Raw genomic sequence first — 15,230 nt, 5'->3', positions numbered from 1 at the left:
TTAGCTCCATGTGGCGCTTGTCTCACATTATGTCCAGCTTACTGTAACAGTGACTGTCTGTCTGTCTGTCTTCCTAATGGGCACTTTGGTTACCGAGGGCAGGGACTCTGTTTAATTCATCCCAAGTCCTTACACTTAACAAGGGACTCACACATGCTGTGCCCTTGATAAATATCTATGGAGGGAAAATGTGACGTGGCCGAGTCTGGGTAGTGGATAATGTTATCTGTAAAATTCTCTCACCTTTGCTACACGTTTACAAGTTTTCATGGTAAAGTGTTTGAGGGGGGAACAAAAGAGTAGAATCTGAAGGCAATGTCTAAACTGGTGATAACAATATGGAAAATACGTGGAACATGATTCTATACCTGTGGAAAGAGTCAGGAAACAAACTAAGATTATACCTGCAAGAATTTATCTGGAAAAAGTGGAGGAAGGGAAGGAACCTAGAGAATGTTGGAGACCAGGACACCAGGCACAATTTTAACACATCTTATGTTTCCCCTGTTTTCCATATCCTTTGCACTGGACAAGTTTTATTTTTATAATGAAATATAAGCTATTTTTCTACTGCATGTCCTCAGCCCACATTTCTAGAAGAAAAACAAAGGTCCCCCTCTTCATGAAAGCCAGCACATAAAAACAAAGGCAAACTCAAACTCCATGGAAAAGTCAGTTTACGGCAGGATTTCCAGCAGTGCTGCTTTCAAAGGTCAGCCCTGCTTAAGATGTGACAGAGGAAAGAAATACTCACGGGTGATGGCAGGCAGTGCCAGGGCCCTCTGGTTGGCCTGGAAGGAGATGCTTCCTCCTCAAGGGTGAGTCAGCCCTCCCCTGCCCTTGCCCAGGTTTAGAGCCCAGATGACCTGAGTGAATGGGTGATGGATGGTCCAATCCTTAAGAAGAATTTCAGACACAGAGGGTGGGTCACCAACTTATCCTATGTCCAGGGATGACCCTGGAGGAGAAACTCAAAGGTGCTGTCACTCACAGGTACCAATCTTGACTCGAAGCTGTCCCTCCCTGCTCTGAGCAGGCTCTCCCTGTCTCCCTCGAGAAAGCAGAGGCTGCATTTGGTTACTTCCACATTCTCAGCTCCTTCTGCCACATCTGTCACATTGATGCTGTTGTTGCTCATTGCAGGTTTGTTGATAAATAAACAAAAGAATGGAATACTCTCATACTAGAATCCATATCACAAGGCTCTGTTTTAAAAATAAAGAGATGTCATTCTGGGATGGGAAGACTTGAAGCTTACATCTAACCCAGGCTCTCTTTTCATACCCTTTCCCTTTAATTATTTACAAGAGGCAACTCCCACTTTACAGATGGAAAAACTGAGACCCAGAGAAGAAATGTAACTTAGAATTTTACATATGCAAAGCATGAAGGACCCAGAGATTCCTGATCATCTTTTAGACTCTCTATTATTATATATGAGGAAACTGAAGGCCCAAGGAGTGAGGGGATGATGGCACAATTCAGCAGAGGTGGGGACAGGAATCCAGCTCCTAAATCACAGTTCAGGGCAGCTTAGCAAACAGAGCTCAAGCAGCCCTGGTACCCAGCTCCAGGTTCCCATGGCAACTATGCAGAACAAACCATCCTCTTTGAGTAGTGTTGACTCATTCTTCATATTGCCTTTCTTTTTCTTTAAGGGAAAAATCACTCTTTACTCTCCCCAAATAGACTCATTATGAAAGGAAGAGACTAGGAAACTTTCCAGAGAACAGGTATCCAGGCAGGAAATAACAGCCTGGCTGACCAAGGCTGGGGAGGTCTCTGAGTTGTTTATATATATGAATGAGATTAATGGCTTAGAGAAGATCACTCTGGAATCTCTGAGATTCCTTGATTTAACTTGGCTGCCCCTTTCTGCATATCTTTTCTTGAGTAATAACCGCCCTTAAATGAAAATGTTATGTGTATCTGACAACTCGTGTCTCTCAAATATTTTATCCTTACTTACTTTGTTTGATTCTGGGACAGGTAGTACCATTTTACAGGTGGGAAAATCGAGGACTAGGGAGGTGTAGGTCACAGGCCTAGAGTGGGATCCTCGGCAGATGGAATTCTCCATCTCTGAAGAGAGGCCAAGGGATGCATAACTGGTATGTGTCAGACATTAGCTAGGCACCCCGGAAACCTCAGTGGGGGCTCAGCCACCCAAAGCTTGGGACAGTAAGCACTAGTTAGTGATGAATTGAAATTCTCACAGGTGTTTACAATAGTCAGAAGAAGCACATTTAGTGTAGGGTGCAGGGCACCTCGAGGGTGGCCAGGGTGTCTCTCTAAGGGGTTGGCATTGACCTTGAGAACTAAATAGTAGGAAAGAGGCAGGATGGGAAAAATGAGAAGAGAAGTACTTGGAAGGCAGAGCATGTGTGGCCCCCTGATGAAGAGGATGGTTTGCATCCTCAAGGGGGTGATTGGAGGCCGAGAAGCGAGCAGTGAGCAGCTTGGATATGGAGGGGAGAGGGCCAGAGGGGAGCCTGGAGGGGAGACAGGGCCACATTATTTCAGCCTGTACAGGCCACATAAGATGTGTGCAAGGCATCAGAGGCACCTTACTCTTTCTTGTACGCCCAACCTGGAGGCATTCAAGCACAGTCATGAGTGTGCAGGACCCAGACACATAACCACACATGAAAACGAGTACATGCACAAAAGCCACAGATGTGCCCTTCCCTTAAACACCTCGCCATCTGCGCTGAGACACACTGCACACACAAACGCACACATCTGCATATGTACATGCCCATTCACATTCACACAAAGGCACAATTCACTTCCTCTTGCCCAAGCATGCTATTTCATAAACACACGTGTTGATGCACACATGCTCACATGCCTCTCACACATAGGTACTCTCATTCGCACATGTACAGCCCACAACAGGCCCAGCTCAGATGAGCCCTCGGCCACAGATAAACTTCTCTGCTGGTTGGTTATCATCTTTCATTGGAACTGACACGTTGATAGCCCCAGTTTTTCTAGGAAGTGACCTTCACGCTGGCTATTGATTTCCAGTGGCTATCAGGCACCTGCCACCGGAGTGACAAGCCCAGTCAGAGGTCAGCCCTTAAATAAAGCTTTTGGATTACTAAGTGCCAGCCACTCCAATGAAAATGGAAATTGGCAGCCCTGGCTGCCTTTTATGGGGTGTGCTCCCGCTGGTGGTTTTCAGTCCTGTGTGACCCTCCTGTTCCTGCACCACATGTCTGTGGTGCTGTAGATGCCCACAGGTGTCTGTTGTGCATGGAAGCTGGCCTGCAGGCTGTGGCGGAGTTGCCAGGGTCTGAAGCCTCCTGCATTATGCTTTCTAGCGATGCAGGGGCTGTCCCTCCAAGCCGGCCATTCTCATAACAGACAATTGCCGCAGGTGCAGGTGAGTCACTTCAAGGTCTCTGGCTGGGGATATCCATTCTCTGGGCCTCAGATTCCCCTGTCCCTGCCCCATCCACACACACTAAATGTCCCCTTTTGCAAGGCCGTGGTCCCGATGAGAGAACTGGAGGCAGTGGACATGTGCTGGCTTGTGTACAACCCATGCAGGAAGAGGGTGCGGCTGGGATCCGTGTTCTCACACATTACAATTACTAACCACAGGGCACCACTTAATTAAATCACATGCTGATTTGATGACCCAGGCAGTCCCCCAAAGTGTGGCAGTATATTGGGGTCATACGGCAAGCAGAGGCCTGAGCTTGGAAGGGGCTGAAAACTTTTTGACTCTCAAAAGTTTTGCCTTTGTCTCTCCTGCCAGATGGTGTTCACCCTGCCTCACCTGGTCTTCACGCCCTGTGATAGCCTCGCAGCCAAATAAACTAGGATAAACAGAAGTTGAAGACATCTACAAGTTGGCAAAGGAAGTGATCTGTTCAAGGAGCAAGCGTTTCTGGTAAACCCTGAAACTCAGATAAACTGCCATGTTAAGGGAGGAGCCCAGGTAATCTGGTGGGTCCATAAACCAGGCCCTTAGTCACAACTCACACCCAGAACAAGACCTACTGCTAGACGGCAAGTGGGGCATGCAATTCAGAGAAGGGGATTGAGAAGAGCTCAAGGTCACACAATTTATGTGTGGGTGGACCATTTTGCTGGCTTATATATGACCTAGGATTTCATTCAGAAACCACAAAACACATCTGGAGATAGGCAGTATTGGGTTGGGCTTATTTTGTAAAACACCACAAAAGACCTTGGGAAATGTGTTACTTGTTTCCGGAGAGGATCTGGGGTGACATAATCAAAGTCATATGTGTAATTGTTAAAATAGCAACCATTTGACCATATTTCTAGTCTTTTTAAATTCAAATAATTCTCTTTCACAGTGATGGATTCTTCAGGCTTGCATAGGCTGGGAAACACCCAACTTAAAGAGCTCCACACCAACCTGGTAAAGTAACTTAAGTGTCACAGAATAGCATTGCTTTGGGTTTCTCGGCCCAGGATCTTTGTACAATGAAAGCATCCTGTGGAGGGGCACTAAGTTCTCCCACCACCCTGGGTCCTATGGATAAGATGATATGGTGGAGTGCAGAGGTTGCTGGAGGGCACTAGGTGGGTTACTGAGATTAAAACAACAACAACAAATCAGGCATGGGGTCAGTAGAAACAATAGGACGACATAATCTAAACACCCTTTGCATCAGACCAAGAGTGCAATCAGGAAACACTCAGGACCAACCAGCTGGGCGCCCAAGTGAACCAGGACACAGAGTATCACTTTCAAGAAAACTGGATCTCAAACCCAATGCTGTCACTTCCCAGCCAAGAGGCCTTGAACAAATCACGTCCCCATTCTGAACTGCAGTTTCCCCACCGGCAAACAGGGGCCCACCATAAGATAAACGGTGCCAGGGTTTGGGCCACACGGTGTGCGTGGGCCTCCTGCCCTCTGTTTGCACTGCTCAAAAAATGGCTCTTGTTTGGGGGGCTTACAGGTCTGCCAAGGTTTACCTCCCTAGAGCCAGCCATCATTTCTCTAAGGGGGTGATTTTGTCCCTCTCTCCAGGGAATGATTCGGCCATGTGTGGAGTAATATTTTGTGGTCGCATCTGGGACAGGTGTGCCACCGGTGTGCAGAAGGTGGAAGCCAGGCTGTTCAACATCCTACAATGCACAGGACGGCCCCTGTTTCCCAGAATCATCTGCTTCAAATGGCAGTCGCGCCAGTGCTGAGAAATCTGAACTGGGCCGCCCTCTCTAAAATGTTATTTTCTAGTCTGGCTTCCCCTTGGTGGCTCAGAACAACGGCTTCTGCAAACCTTCAATTTCCCGAACACCACAAAGGCTGGGGGGCTGCAGTGGGAGCTGCTTCCTGCCTCCCCTCACCCCGAGGCCACTCAGCCAGATGGCAAAAGGGTCAGCGGCAACCAAACATCTAATGACGTGTGACAAGTGTGGCCAGACAGCAGGCCCAGGCTGGGCCCCCTTCGAGGCCACTCATTGAGCAAGGGGGACTCATAAATAACAGCACAGTGACAGCCCAAGTCTTGCACAGTGGGAGCAATGGCACTCTACCCGGCTCTCAGATCCTGGGGCAGGCTTTTATGGGACAGGGTTCCAGCAGGAGGGCCAGGCTGGGAACAGAGACAGGGCGGAGGACCCATGTATAGGGAATGTGCTGGTGAGACATCGAGGGGCTTGTCCCTGCCACATCTTTCCTGACAGTGAGTGCATTAGCTTTCTCCTGGATGGTGAATCTAATTTCTGCAATTGGAGGCTCCAAGACAATCAGCCAGCAAAGCATTGCCATGGGAGGGGAGGACGGTGCTGAACTTGCCCATCATCTGAACTTGAGTCCAGAGCCCCCTCGATTTACCAAGTGCACTTGAGCCTCCATCTCCTCATCTGTTAAATGGGGGTAGTTGAGCTGCAAATATGCCAATTCATAGGAAATTATGTACCAGGCAATGCATTAATGGAAGGGATGAACATGATGGTGATAACGATTATGATTATGATTATTCAACCATTGGGGAGAGAAGAATTTATATTTGAAGATAAAAACATACCTTCTAATCCCCTAAAAATATTAATCAGTTTTTAGGTTTTTAGGCAGTTTCAAATAGGTTCTTTGTAATAATAATAGTAATAATGATTCCTATATTAAATAGCACTATCATTTTCACATTTATTTTTCTCAAGCCTCATGTGGCTTAAAATGGGACCTGTTTCCAATGATGTGTATTATTCTAAAATAAAAGTGGAAAAAATGAGCAGCTGGCATGCAGATCAACTCTGCTTTGTTATGTATTAGCACCCCGGTTTAGATGGCAAACCCCAACAGAACCGGGGCTGGTTCCTCAAGGCACAGCATTAGGGTCCAGTTTTGTTGTTTAAAAATTGCAGACAATAATTCCTGACCTGAGCCTACGCCATGTCAGTGAGACAGTGCTCTGGGAAGCTCCGGGGTAAGATTCCTGTGTCACTCCACAAGGGAGTCTTGGCCTTGAGATCACTGTCTTCATCACCATTATTAATTACTATTCTTCAGGATTACGACACGGCAACATCTCTGTGAATGGTGTTTGCATAACTTCTGTGAAAGTCTCTGCCTACAACTGTTGAAGACACTGACCCACTGGTCACTCCTTCTGGAATCTAGGCTGCTGTTCAGTCCCTGCCCCCTTCTTTTATTTCAGGATGGATTCAAGAGTGGCCCCTCCTGGACCAGGCCCCTCCTGGACCAGGTCCTGTGTGTCTTCTATAGAAATAGCTCTCTTGGCCCAAGACCTCAGATGCCAGTTTACAGCCAGGAGCACATTTTTGCAGAGAGGGTTATAAATCAAAACCTGGGTCCTAATGAAACCACTGACACAACGTTAACTGTAACAGAACGTACCCAGGCACCGCTCAGAAGAAATCACAGGCACAGAGCAGCATTCGAGGCACCAGGGCACTGAGGGGGCCAACCTCGGCCTCCCCTTCTTCCCTTCATCTTCTGTCCTCCTCCCTCCCACCCTGGCCCCCCTTTTTTTCTTTTCATAATTCCCATAGAATCTCTGCTGCCTTACTCTGCAGCTCTTCTGGGCTTGAACCTCTTGGCTGAGTGGCAGGGTCTCCCCGGGTGGTTCCTGAGGAAGACACTGTCTCTTGGTCTCCACAGAGGGCCACTAGGGAACAGGGCAATGGGGCAGGGCTCCACTGTCCAGGCAGCAGAGGATGTTGAAGACAAAGCCCTGGGTTCAGATAGAACCCTGTTCCAATCCTGGCTTATCACTCACTGACTATTTAACCCTGGGCAAAATAGGTACTCCCTCTAAACCTCAGCTTTTTAATCTGTGAAATGGGAAGAACAACAACCCTTGAAAGGCTGCTGAGAAGACTAAGTGAGATTGATGATGTTGGGTTAACTGTCCTAGTCCAGGCGGGTGAAAGGAACAAAGTATCAGTCAGGACCTGTGCTGCTGAGGACCTTTCTGGCTAGTTTCCAGGGGCCAGTCCCTTACCCAGGTTGGTTTTATACTGAGGCACAGAGAGTCACTCCTACATTACCATTTCAGAAAGATGAAAAGGGTTCTATCTCAAATATCTTTGCCACTGATGTCATCAAACCTTTGGCAAGTCGTCTGTTCAAAGTCTTCCCAGGCCTGTCATGATGCTAGGTGCAGATTGCACTCTCTCTGGCTCACCTCTGGAGAGGAATGCCAAGAGTCTTCAGTCCTCAACACCAGAGGCTGAGCTCAGTGTGCAGGGACTTCCACAGGCAGATCTTAAAGTTACTGAGACCCATCCAGCCGAAGTGAATCCACAAGCCACTGACCAAATGGAAGAAAACCCCACCTTCCCTAAATCTTTTCCCAGGACCACCCGGCTCATTGTCAGCTCTCCTCCTTTGAACTCCTTAAGATTTTACTATTTTTATGACTTATTTGGCCCAAGACAGAGACAATACTTTCTTCAATTAGACTGTCAGCCTCTTGAGGTTGTGGAACCTGCCTGTGAGTTCTCAAAATCAGGTCCTCACTTCATCACTTTAGCCCAGTGCTGATGATCTGCGTGTCTTTCTAAGAGCAAACTTCTTTGCTGGTTCACGTTCAATGTTCACAGAAAGTTAGCTGTTGGTCTGCTCCACTTTCTGCTCACATTTCATTGTCCAAGCAAGTCACATGGTCAACAGGGCAGGAATATATCATCTTCCCACCTAAGGTAGACTCAGGGAGGGATGGCAACGATATCAATCAATAATACCACCTTTCACAGGCCCCAAATAGAATTTTGTACAAAGCTGTGGCTCCGTAAATATTTAATTGGGAAGATAAGACAAAGACAGAAATATTTGAACACATTTTCTGATGTCGTTGTTAGGTCTAAACTAGCCAACCAATTGTTAGGTCTAAACTAGCAATAAATTGAAACCAAATTGGCAATCTGTCCTGAGCATGGTTGAACCATACTAGACAGGTTTAGTTCCCTTGTGGGAATGCTACCATGGTAAGCATAATTAGACTCATACATGATCCCTCTGAAAGGCAGGTCTAGTGTCAAAGCCTGGGGTGGTATGCTGGGCGGGATGACACACGCCCGTAATCCCAGTGGTTTGGGAGCCTCAGGCAGGAGGATCGCCAGTTCAAAGCCAGCCTCAGAAACTTAGTGAGGCACTAAGCAACTCAGTGAGACCCTGTCTCCATATAAAATATAAAAAAGGCTGGGGATGTGGCTCAGTGGTTGAGTGCCCCTGGTTTCAATCTCCAGTCTCCCCCCAACCCAAAGAAAGAGTGGGGTGATGCTATAAGGAGGAAGACTTTGGCTTTATAGAAGAAAATGTCCCCAGGCCTGCTCCATGGGACAAGAAGACAGGATCTGGATGTCTTTGGGGATGCTGGGGGGTGGGGTGGGTGGAAATTCCTGAAGAAACTTGGAGCAGAAGCCCAGGATTGACTCTTAGAGGAATATACATTTCAGCTGTGGAGGCAATACTCATGGCCAAAATGAGCAGGAGTCAGGTGAGACAAAATAAGACCCATGCAGTGAGTGACAGGCAGGGAGAGAAGAGGCATGGGGTTTCCTGGAGGAGCTGAGGCTGCAGCCTGGTCCTAAAGGCCAGGGTGTGCAGGGATTGAATGGGGGATTGGAGTGCAGGAATTGGGGAGCTCAGGGCAAGGGCCTGGGTTGGCGGGAAGATGCTCAAGGTGGTCCCCCCTCTCCCTCCCCTCCCTGTGGTGCACAAGGTCCCTGGGGGAGGAAACACAGAATCTGCACCTGACTAAAAGGAGCTAAGTCTTCCAGACCTTTCTCCATTTCTGGTTGGCATCTTATTTTCCTGCAAACTTTTTTTTTCTCTTCCTTTTGACATTCTGGCTTTTGTTGATATAACCTCAATTTCTTGTTTCCTTTTAAAGGTTTTATTTCCCAAATGGTGGGAAGGAACTTTTTCCTGTGACACTAGGTCCTCAGCCAGGCCAGTTGTCTTTCCAAATCAGGCAGGAGCTGGGGTGGCTGGGGGCGGAGGAGGCTGGGCAGAGGGCGGGAGCGTCAACCACAAGGAGGGAAAGCGGCTGCAACTGATGAGGGTCCCCGAGGTGATTTGCAAATCTGCTGAAATCCTGAACAAGCTTTGATTTAACCCAAGCTTGAAATGGCTTTTATTTACTGTCTATTGTGGAATAAATGACATCTCATAAACAGGCTTTATCCATTACCCCAGAATGGAGAGCTCCGTGTTAGGGACATTTTATCCTCTTGATATCAAAGGAGATATGCCGGGGTGTGTTATTACAAATAGAAAAATCAATGCTGAGACACACACATCTGAAATTTCATTTTCGTCCAACCACATTTTCAAAGAAGAAAAAAAAAAAAAGAAGAAAGAAAGGCAATCGCTAATAAAAATGACTCCAGAACTGGAGGATTTACCAAGCCTGAGCAAAGAACCGGCTGGGACCCAAGCCCCGACAGTGAATAAATCTGTACCTTAGAGCCATTTCCTGCTCACCTTCCCAGACTGTTCAGCCTTGCCCCACAGCGTCTGCAGCAGAGCCTCCTGACCTGACCCTCTGACCTCCAGGGTCCCCAACCCATTCCCGCCCAAATGCCGGTCAGGCCCCCAGAAGCTGCCTTTCCTGCTGTCTCCAGTCCTTCCACCCCAACCACACACTACACTGGGCCCCAGACACATGGAAAATACCAGAAATATCCAGAGGCCTCTACCCTCTTAAAGGCGGGGACTTAGGAATCTTCTGAGTAGGGTATAAAAGTCAAGATCCCAGTCAGATGCCAAGGAAAGGCCCCCACCCTTTTCTCATGACCTTGGAGCTATTTCCACCCACCAGGCCACTGCTTTCAGAGATTGGCAGGGGACAGACATTTCTAGCAGCTTTCCATGAAATTTCTTAGAGTCACCATCCCCGAGACTCCTTCCCAGGTGTCACCTTGTGTTGCTGATTCTCTGGTTTATGGTCCTGTTTCCCATAAGGCTGCAAGCTCTATGGGGCTGGAGACAAGACCTGCTGTTGTTCTGTGCTTGGCACATAAAATGCACTTAATAGATATGCAGGCTTGTAGTAGGGTGGGGCATGACCCTGTGGCTGTGCTTGAAAGCAACCCCAGCTATCTGAAACAGTCCAGTTCTGGTCAGCAGCCTCAGCCTTGGGGCCTAAACTAGATGGAGTTTGCTGGTTCACATGGTCATTTGATTCAGGAATGGCCAACTCTTCCATTGGTCAAGGAAAACGAGCCAGTAGGCTTTGCTCAGTTTTAAGGCTTCCTACATGAAATCCTGGCTTGCCTCCTGAAAAAAAATACCCCCCAAAACCCCAAACCAAAACAAATATTGGCCAGATGGTGGATAAGAATGGACAGCCAGGCACACACGCCCACTCCTGGGGGAAAAAACACAAGACTCTGCATTTTGCAACTCACAGAGTGTCAAGAATCAGCTCATGTCGATTTCTTTAAAGATGGAGGAAGGGCCTAGGGTCACAAGCTAGGTTATTCCTAGTCTCAAAGAATATTGTGCCCATATGTGGACCAGTGTTTGAAATCCCTAAACCCCACTACTGAACCCTCTACTGTGCCTGGAAAGAATCCTGGAGCAAATTCCCAAGAAGGATCGAGCCTGACTGTCATGCAGGCTCTTCTCAAGAGGTTCTTGGAGTGGTCTTGGGTGGGGAGAGCAGAGCATACATAAGCAGTATTTTACCATCTTAAAGAAGCATGGCTTGGGGCTGGGGATACAGCTCAGTGGGTAGAGCGCTTGCTTCGCATGCACAAGGCCCTGAGTTCAATCCCCAGCACTATAAAAATAAAATAAAATAAAAAGAAGCACAGCTCTTGTTTTCTCCACTGACTTTACTCGGTTAAAGGCCACTAGTCAGAATTGGGAAAGGCTGACTCCTAAAGAGAGAATTCCCTGTGAGCTGTGTCCCATGTTCCCACAGATTTCTTCCCCCAAGTATTTCATAAAGGTTTGAGAAAACAGTCTAAGCCAGCCAATATGTGCAATTCTGCCTGGCACAGGCGACAGTATTTAAATAAGGTTTCAATAGGAAGACAGAGTCTCTTCGGACTCAGTCTGTGATGTAGTTATCAGGAGGAGAAATTTGCAGAACCCATTACCTGCCACTCCTTCCCCCAGGAAATCCCTTGTTTGTGGAATGTGAATCTCTCTGGCTTTCCCCGGCTTTTCCTCTCTGGATTGTCCTGGGTAAACATCTGCCTCGCATTGCATGTTTGTAAGAAGAAGCATTTGTGCCATTGATTGTTTGGAAGTTTCTGCAGAACATGTGTTCTCTTTCTTCTTGCCCTCTCCTCTCCACCCTGCCAGCTCCTCCTGAGCGAACAGCCCCCCATGTGGATCCTTCTGGTGGTATCCAGATCAGGGAAGAGATTCACCACCACCCACCTGCTCTGCCTTGGGATGGAGAGTTGTTCATTGCAAGGGCAGTATATCTTAATTTTATCGTTGGCATCATTATATATTCCACAAAAATTCTCAAACACCCCTCACATGCAGAATGTTGAATTAGACATGTTGAACTCTACAAGAGGCCAAACTCCTGTCTCCTGGAGCTCATAAACTTAGAGGTAGTCAGCAACATTCAGCATAAAGGCTTTACCTGCATAAGGACCAGAGGACTTCGGAGAGGCAGGGAATTAGTCACTGATCTTACTTAGCCAAACCAAGCCCTCATTTTGAGACCTCAGGTAGTTCAACCAATCCATGCACCAAGTCTTTCAACTGTCTCCTCTTGGAAAAGAGTTCGGTATGCAATTTCCTTCCATTCTCACCTGTTACTTTATCCTGCCTCCTTGCATGGTTGACCCTGAGTATCAGGTGTTGAAGCCTTGGTCCCCAAAGAAGCAGTGTGATATCATCACAGTGAACCTGCTATAAACTGGAACTCAACACAATTCCTAGTAAGTTGGGAAAAAAAAAATTTTGTTCATTACTCCAAATTAGATTAGAAACACAAGAAAATAAGGTTATTAAATACTTAAAATAAATTTTAAAAAAATAGCAGGACACGGTGTCTTGTAATCCTAGTGATTTGGGAGGCAGAGACAGGAGGATGGCAAATCCAAAGCCAGCCTCAGCAATTAAGCAAGGCCCTAAACAATTCGGTGAGACCCAATTTGGGGATATCTCTCAGTGGTAGTGCCCCCCTGCTTTCAGTCTCTAGTATTAGAAAAAAAAAAACACAACACCAAAAAAACAATGATTACTTCTTATTAAGATTTTTTTTTTCTTTTTGAGACAGAAACCAAGTATGTTAGTCAGTTTTCTGTCACTGTGATGAAATACCTGAGAAAAGCAACTCAAAGGGGAATGTTTTGTTTTGGCTCAGTTTCAGAGGTTTCAGTTCATGCTTGGGTCCCTCCCTCTGGGTTTGAGGTGAAGCTGAACATCACGGGGGGATGGTGTGTTAGAGCAAAGCTGTTCACCTCATGGCAGCCAGAAAGTAGACAGACAGAGGGGGGACCAGGGACAACATAGACCTTCCAGAGCATGCCCCAGTAACCTGCTGCCTCCAAGGGATCCCACCACCTCCTCCCAATAATGTCATCCTACTAGGAACCCATTAATGGATGAATCCATTGGTAAGGTCAGAGCCCTCGTGATGCAGTTGCTTCCCCAAACCCCAGCCTCTGAACATTGCTGCTTTGGAGGCCAAGGTTTCTTCACATGAGATTTTCAGGAACATTTCACATTTAAATTACAAGGAAGCCTGGCTTAGCTTGACTCCAAGGCCCTCAATTTCTTCATCTCCAGCCACCACTTAGACAGAAAGTGCTTCTGTCTCCCAAGAAATGACCAGAAAGCCCATGGGCAGCCAGGAAAGGCATGTGGCATGAAGAAGCAGAGACTTCTGGCCAGGGGAATGGGCCCAGGTAGCTAAGAAATGCTTCTCCACAATCTGAAAGGGCTTTCTCCTTTATCTTCAGCTTCCAGGAAGCCCAACCCACATTTCCACTGCTCTCCTGGGCTGTAAGATGGAGAAGATTCTGATTCAGATGATCTACTGGGTGACAGCAGAGCACATCGTGAATTCAGCCCAGGCTCTGACACTGCTGGGCTGGTGACCTCAGATCTGTCACTCAGCCTCTGTGTAACTGATTTCTGACAGCATTTCCATGAGTAAAGGTCAAAGACCCCACAAAGTAACTAGGGCACACTAAATGATGGCTATTTTTTTTTTAAAAAATAATCTGCAGATTTCTTTTCTGGATGTATATGCCCTCTGAGTATCTCTACAGTACCTACTGGGGCCAGTGCCAGCTGAGTGGCTGGCTTTCTCGTTGTCATCTGAGGTTACACTATTGTCTTGCTATGGAAATAGAGCCCGGCAGGTGGGAGGGAAGCGAGTTTGCAGGCAATTCAAAGGCAGCTCCAGCATTACCCATAATGCCTTCTCTATTTGATTTTAAGGAGAAACAAACAGCACAACTGGTTAGCAGGGATTAATGCTGGACAGTTGCACACAAGTGTTTGTTAGATGATTTTTTGTGCCACCTAAATTTTTAAATAATTTCTCAAAATAAAAAGTATAATTTAATAAGTGCAATGGCAATCGCTTCCAATCAGGGATAGGAGGAGATGTGGTCAGAGAGGGGAAATGGTTCTTTCAAATGCGAAGGGTATTTTTTAGTGATAAACTGGAGGGTGAAAGGTAATCATTTCACTGTTTTAAAGCTGAACTATATATTATATATACGGTGTGTGTATATGCACACAATATATTTAATTTTAAGCACCATTTTGGAATAACAAGGGAGAAACACTGCTGCTAGTTTAGTAAGTACCTCCACTCAAATAATTAAAGGTCCCACACGATACTCTGGTGGCCAGTAGAAATTTTCTAGTAGTCACAACTTACAAGGTAAAATGTATTTAAATACTGTATTTTATTTAACCTAGTATATCCAACTAATTGTTATTCCAACATGTAATCAAAATTTAAAATTTTTAATATTTTACCTTTTTGGCAGGACGTCTTGGAAATCCAGTGTGTGTGTCCCAGCTGCTGCACATCCCAGTGTGAACTAGCTAGTGAGCTGGGCAGGCAAACCGGGGAGCTCCGGATCCCCTTTCCTGGCAACCCCATGGACTGAGAGCTGCAGTTCTCCTGCTGCATCATGCCTGAAAGATGGTCCCAAGAAAACTTCCCATCACCCCATCTTGCCTCTCCTTTCTGCTCTGGGCGAGGGACCTCAGTCACACAGAGGGGCACCCACCTCCACCACCAGGGGACCAAGGAAAAAGGACTGGGGGTAAGGCTGCTATTTTTCGAAATTCCAGGGCATTTAGTGCTTTCTGCATGTGAAGAAATGGCATTTGGCTCACAGCATCCTTCGCCCTGCCCATCGGAAAAGACCTGCCCGCCAGGTTGCTTTTGAAGGAATGAGGTGTCCACCGTCTGGGGGAGAATGACAAACAATAAGAAACAGTGCTCGTGGGATAAAGAGGCAAGCTCCATAAACCCCTAGCTGGCTCTTTGCTTCAGAGACGGCCTCATAAAACACCAGCAGACAGGTAATGGGTGCCCTGGGGCCTCTCAGCCAGGCCCATGACCACCCTGGGCAGCTAGAACCCTGGCCAGGGAGCAGAAGGCGGGACTCAAATCCCATGGGAAGAGGCTGCTCCCTGGTCACGCTGACAGATCCATACCCCAGGCAGTGAAATCAAGTCCACTGGGCTGTTCTGGGCAGTCAGGAAAATATCCCCAATCAGATTTGAAATATGACATCACACCTGGAGAAGGGCTGGGACTCCTCAGGACCCT

General features: G+C 47.1%; 1 long non-coding RNA gene across 3 annotated transcripts in view; it reads left to right on the top strand.

Moving 5' to 3' along the window:
• Positions 1-15,230, top strand: part of LOC144369935 (uncharacterized) — a 112,825-nt gene that overhangs the window by 96,991 nt on the left and 604 nt on the right. For 2 of the 3 annotated variants that reach the window (XR_013429785.1, XR_013429784.1), the window contains exons 4-6: positions 3,767-3,901; positions 4,335-4,399; positions 11,774-14,718. This is a non-coding gene — a long non-coding RNA (uncharacterized LOC144369935). The remainder of the gene's footprint in view (positions 1-3,766; positions 3,902-4,334; positions 4,400-11,773; positions 14,719-15,230) is intronic. The other variant, XR_013429786.1, reaches the window with a different exon arrangement.

Source organism: Ictidomys tridecemlineatus, chromosome 13 (assembly GCF_052094955.1).
Source record: "Ictidomys tridecemlineatus isolate mIctTri1 chromosome 13, mIctTri1.hap1, whole genome shotgun sequence".
NCBI lineage: Eukaryota > Metazoa > Chordata > Mammalia > Rodentia > Sciuridae > Ictidomys > Ictidomys tridecemlineatus.
This window is presented reverse-complemented; position numbering and strand designations above follow the sequence as displayed.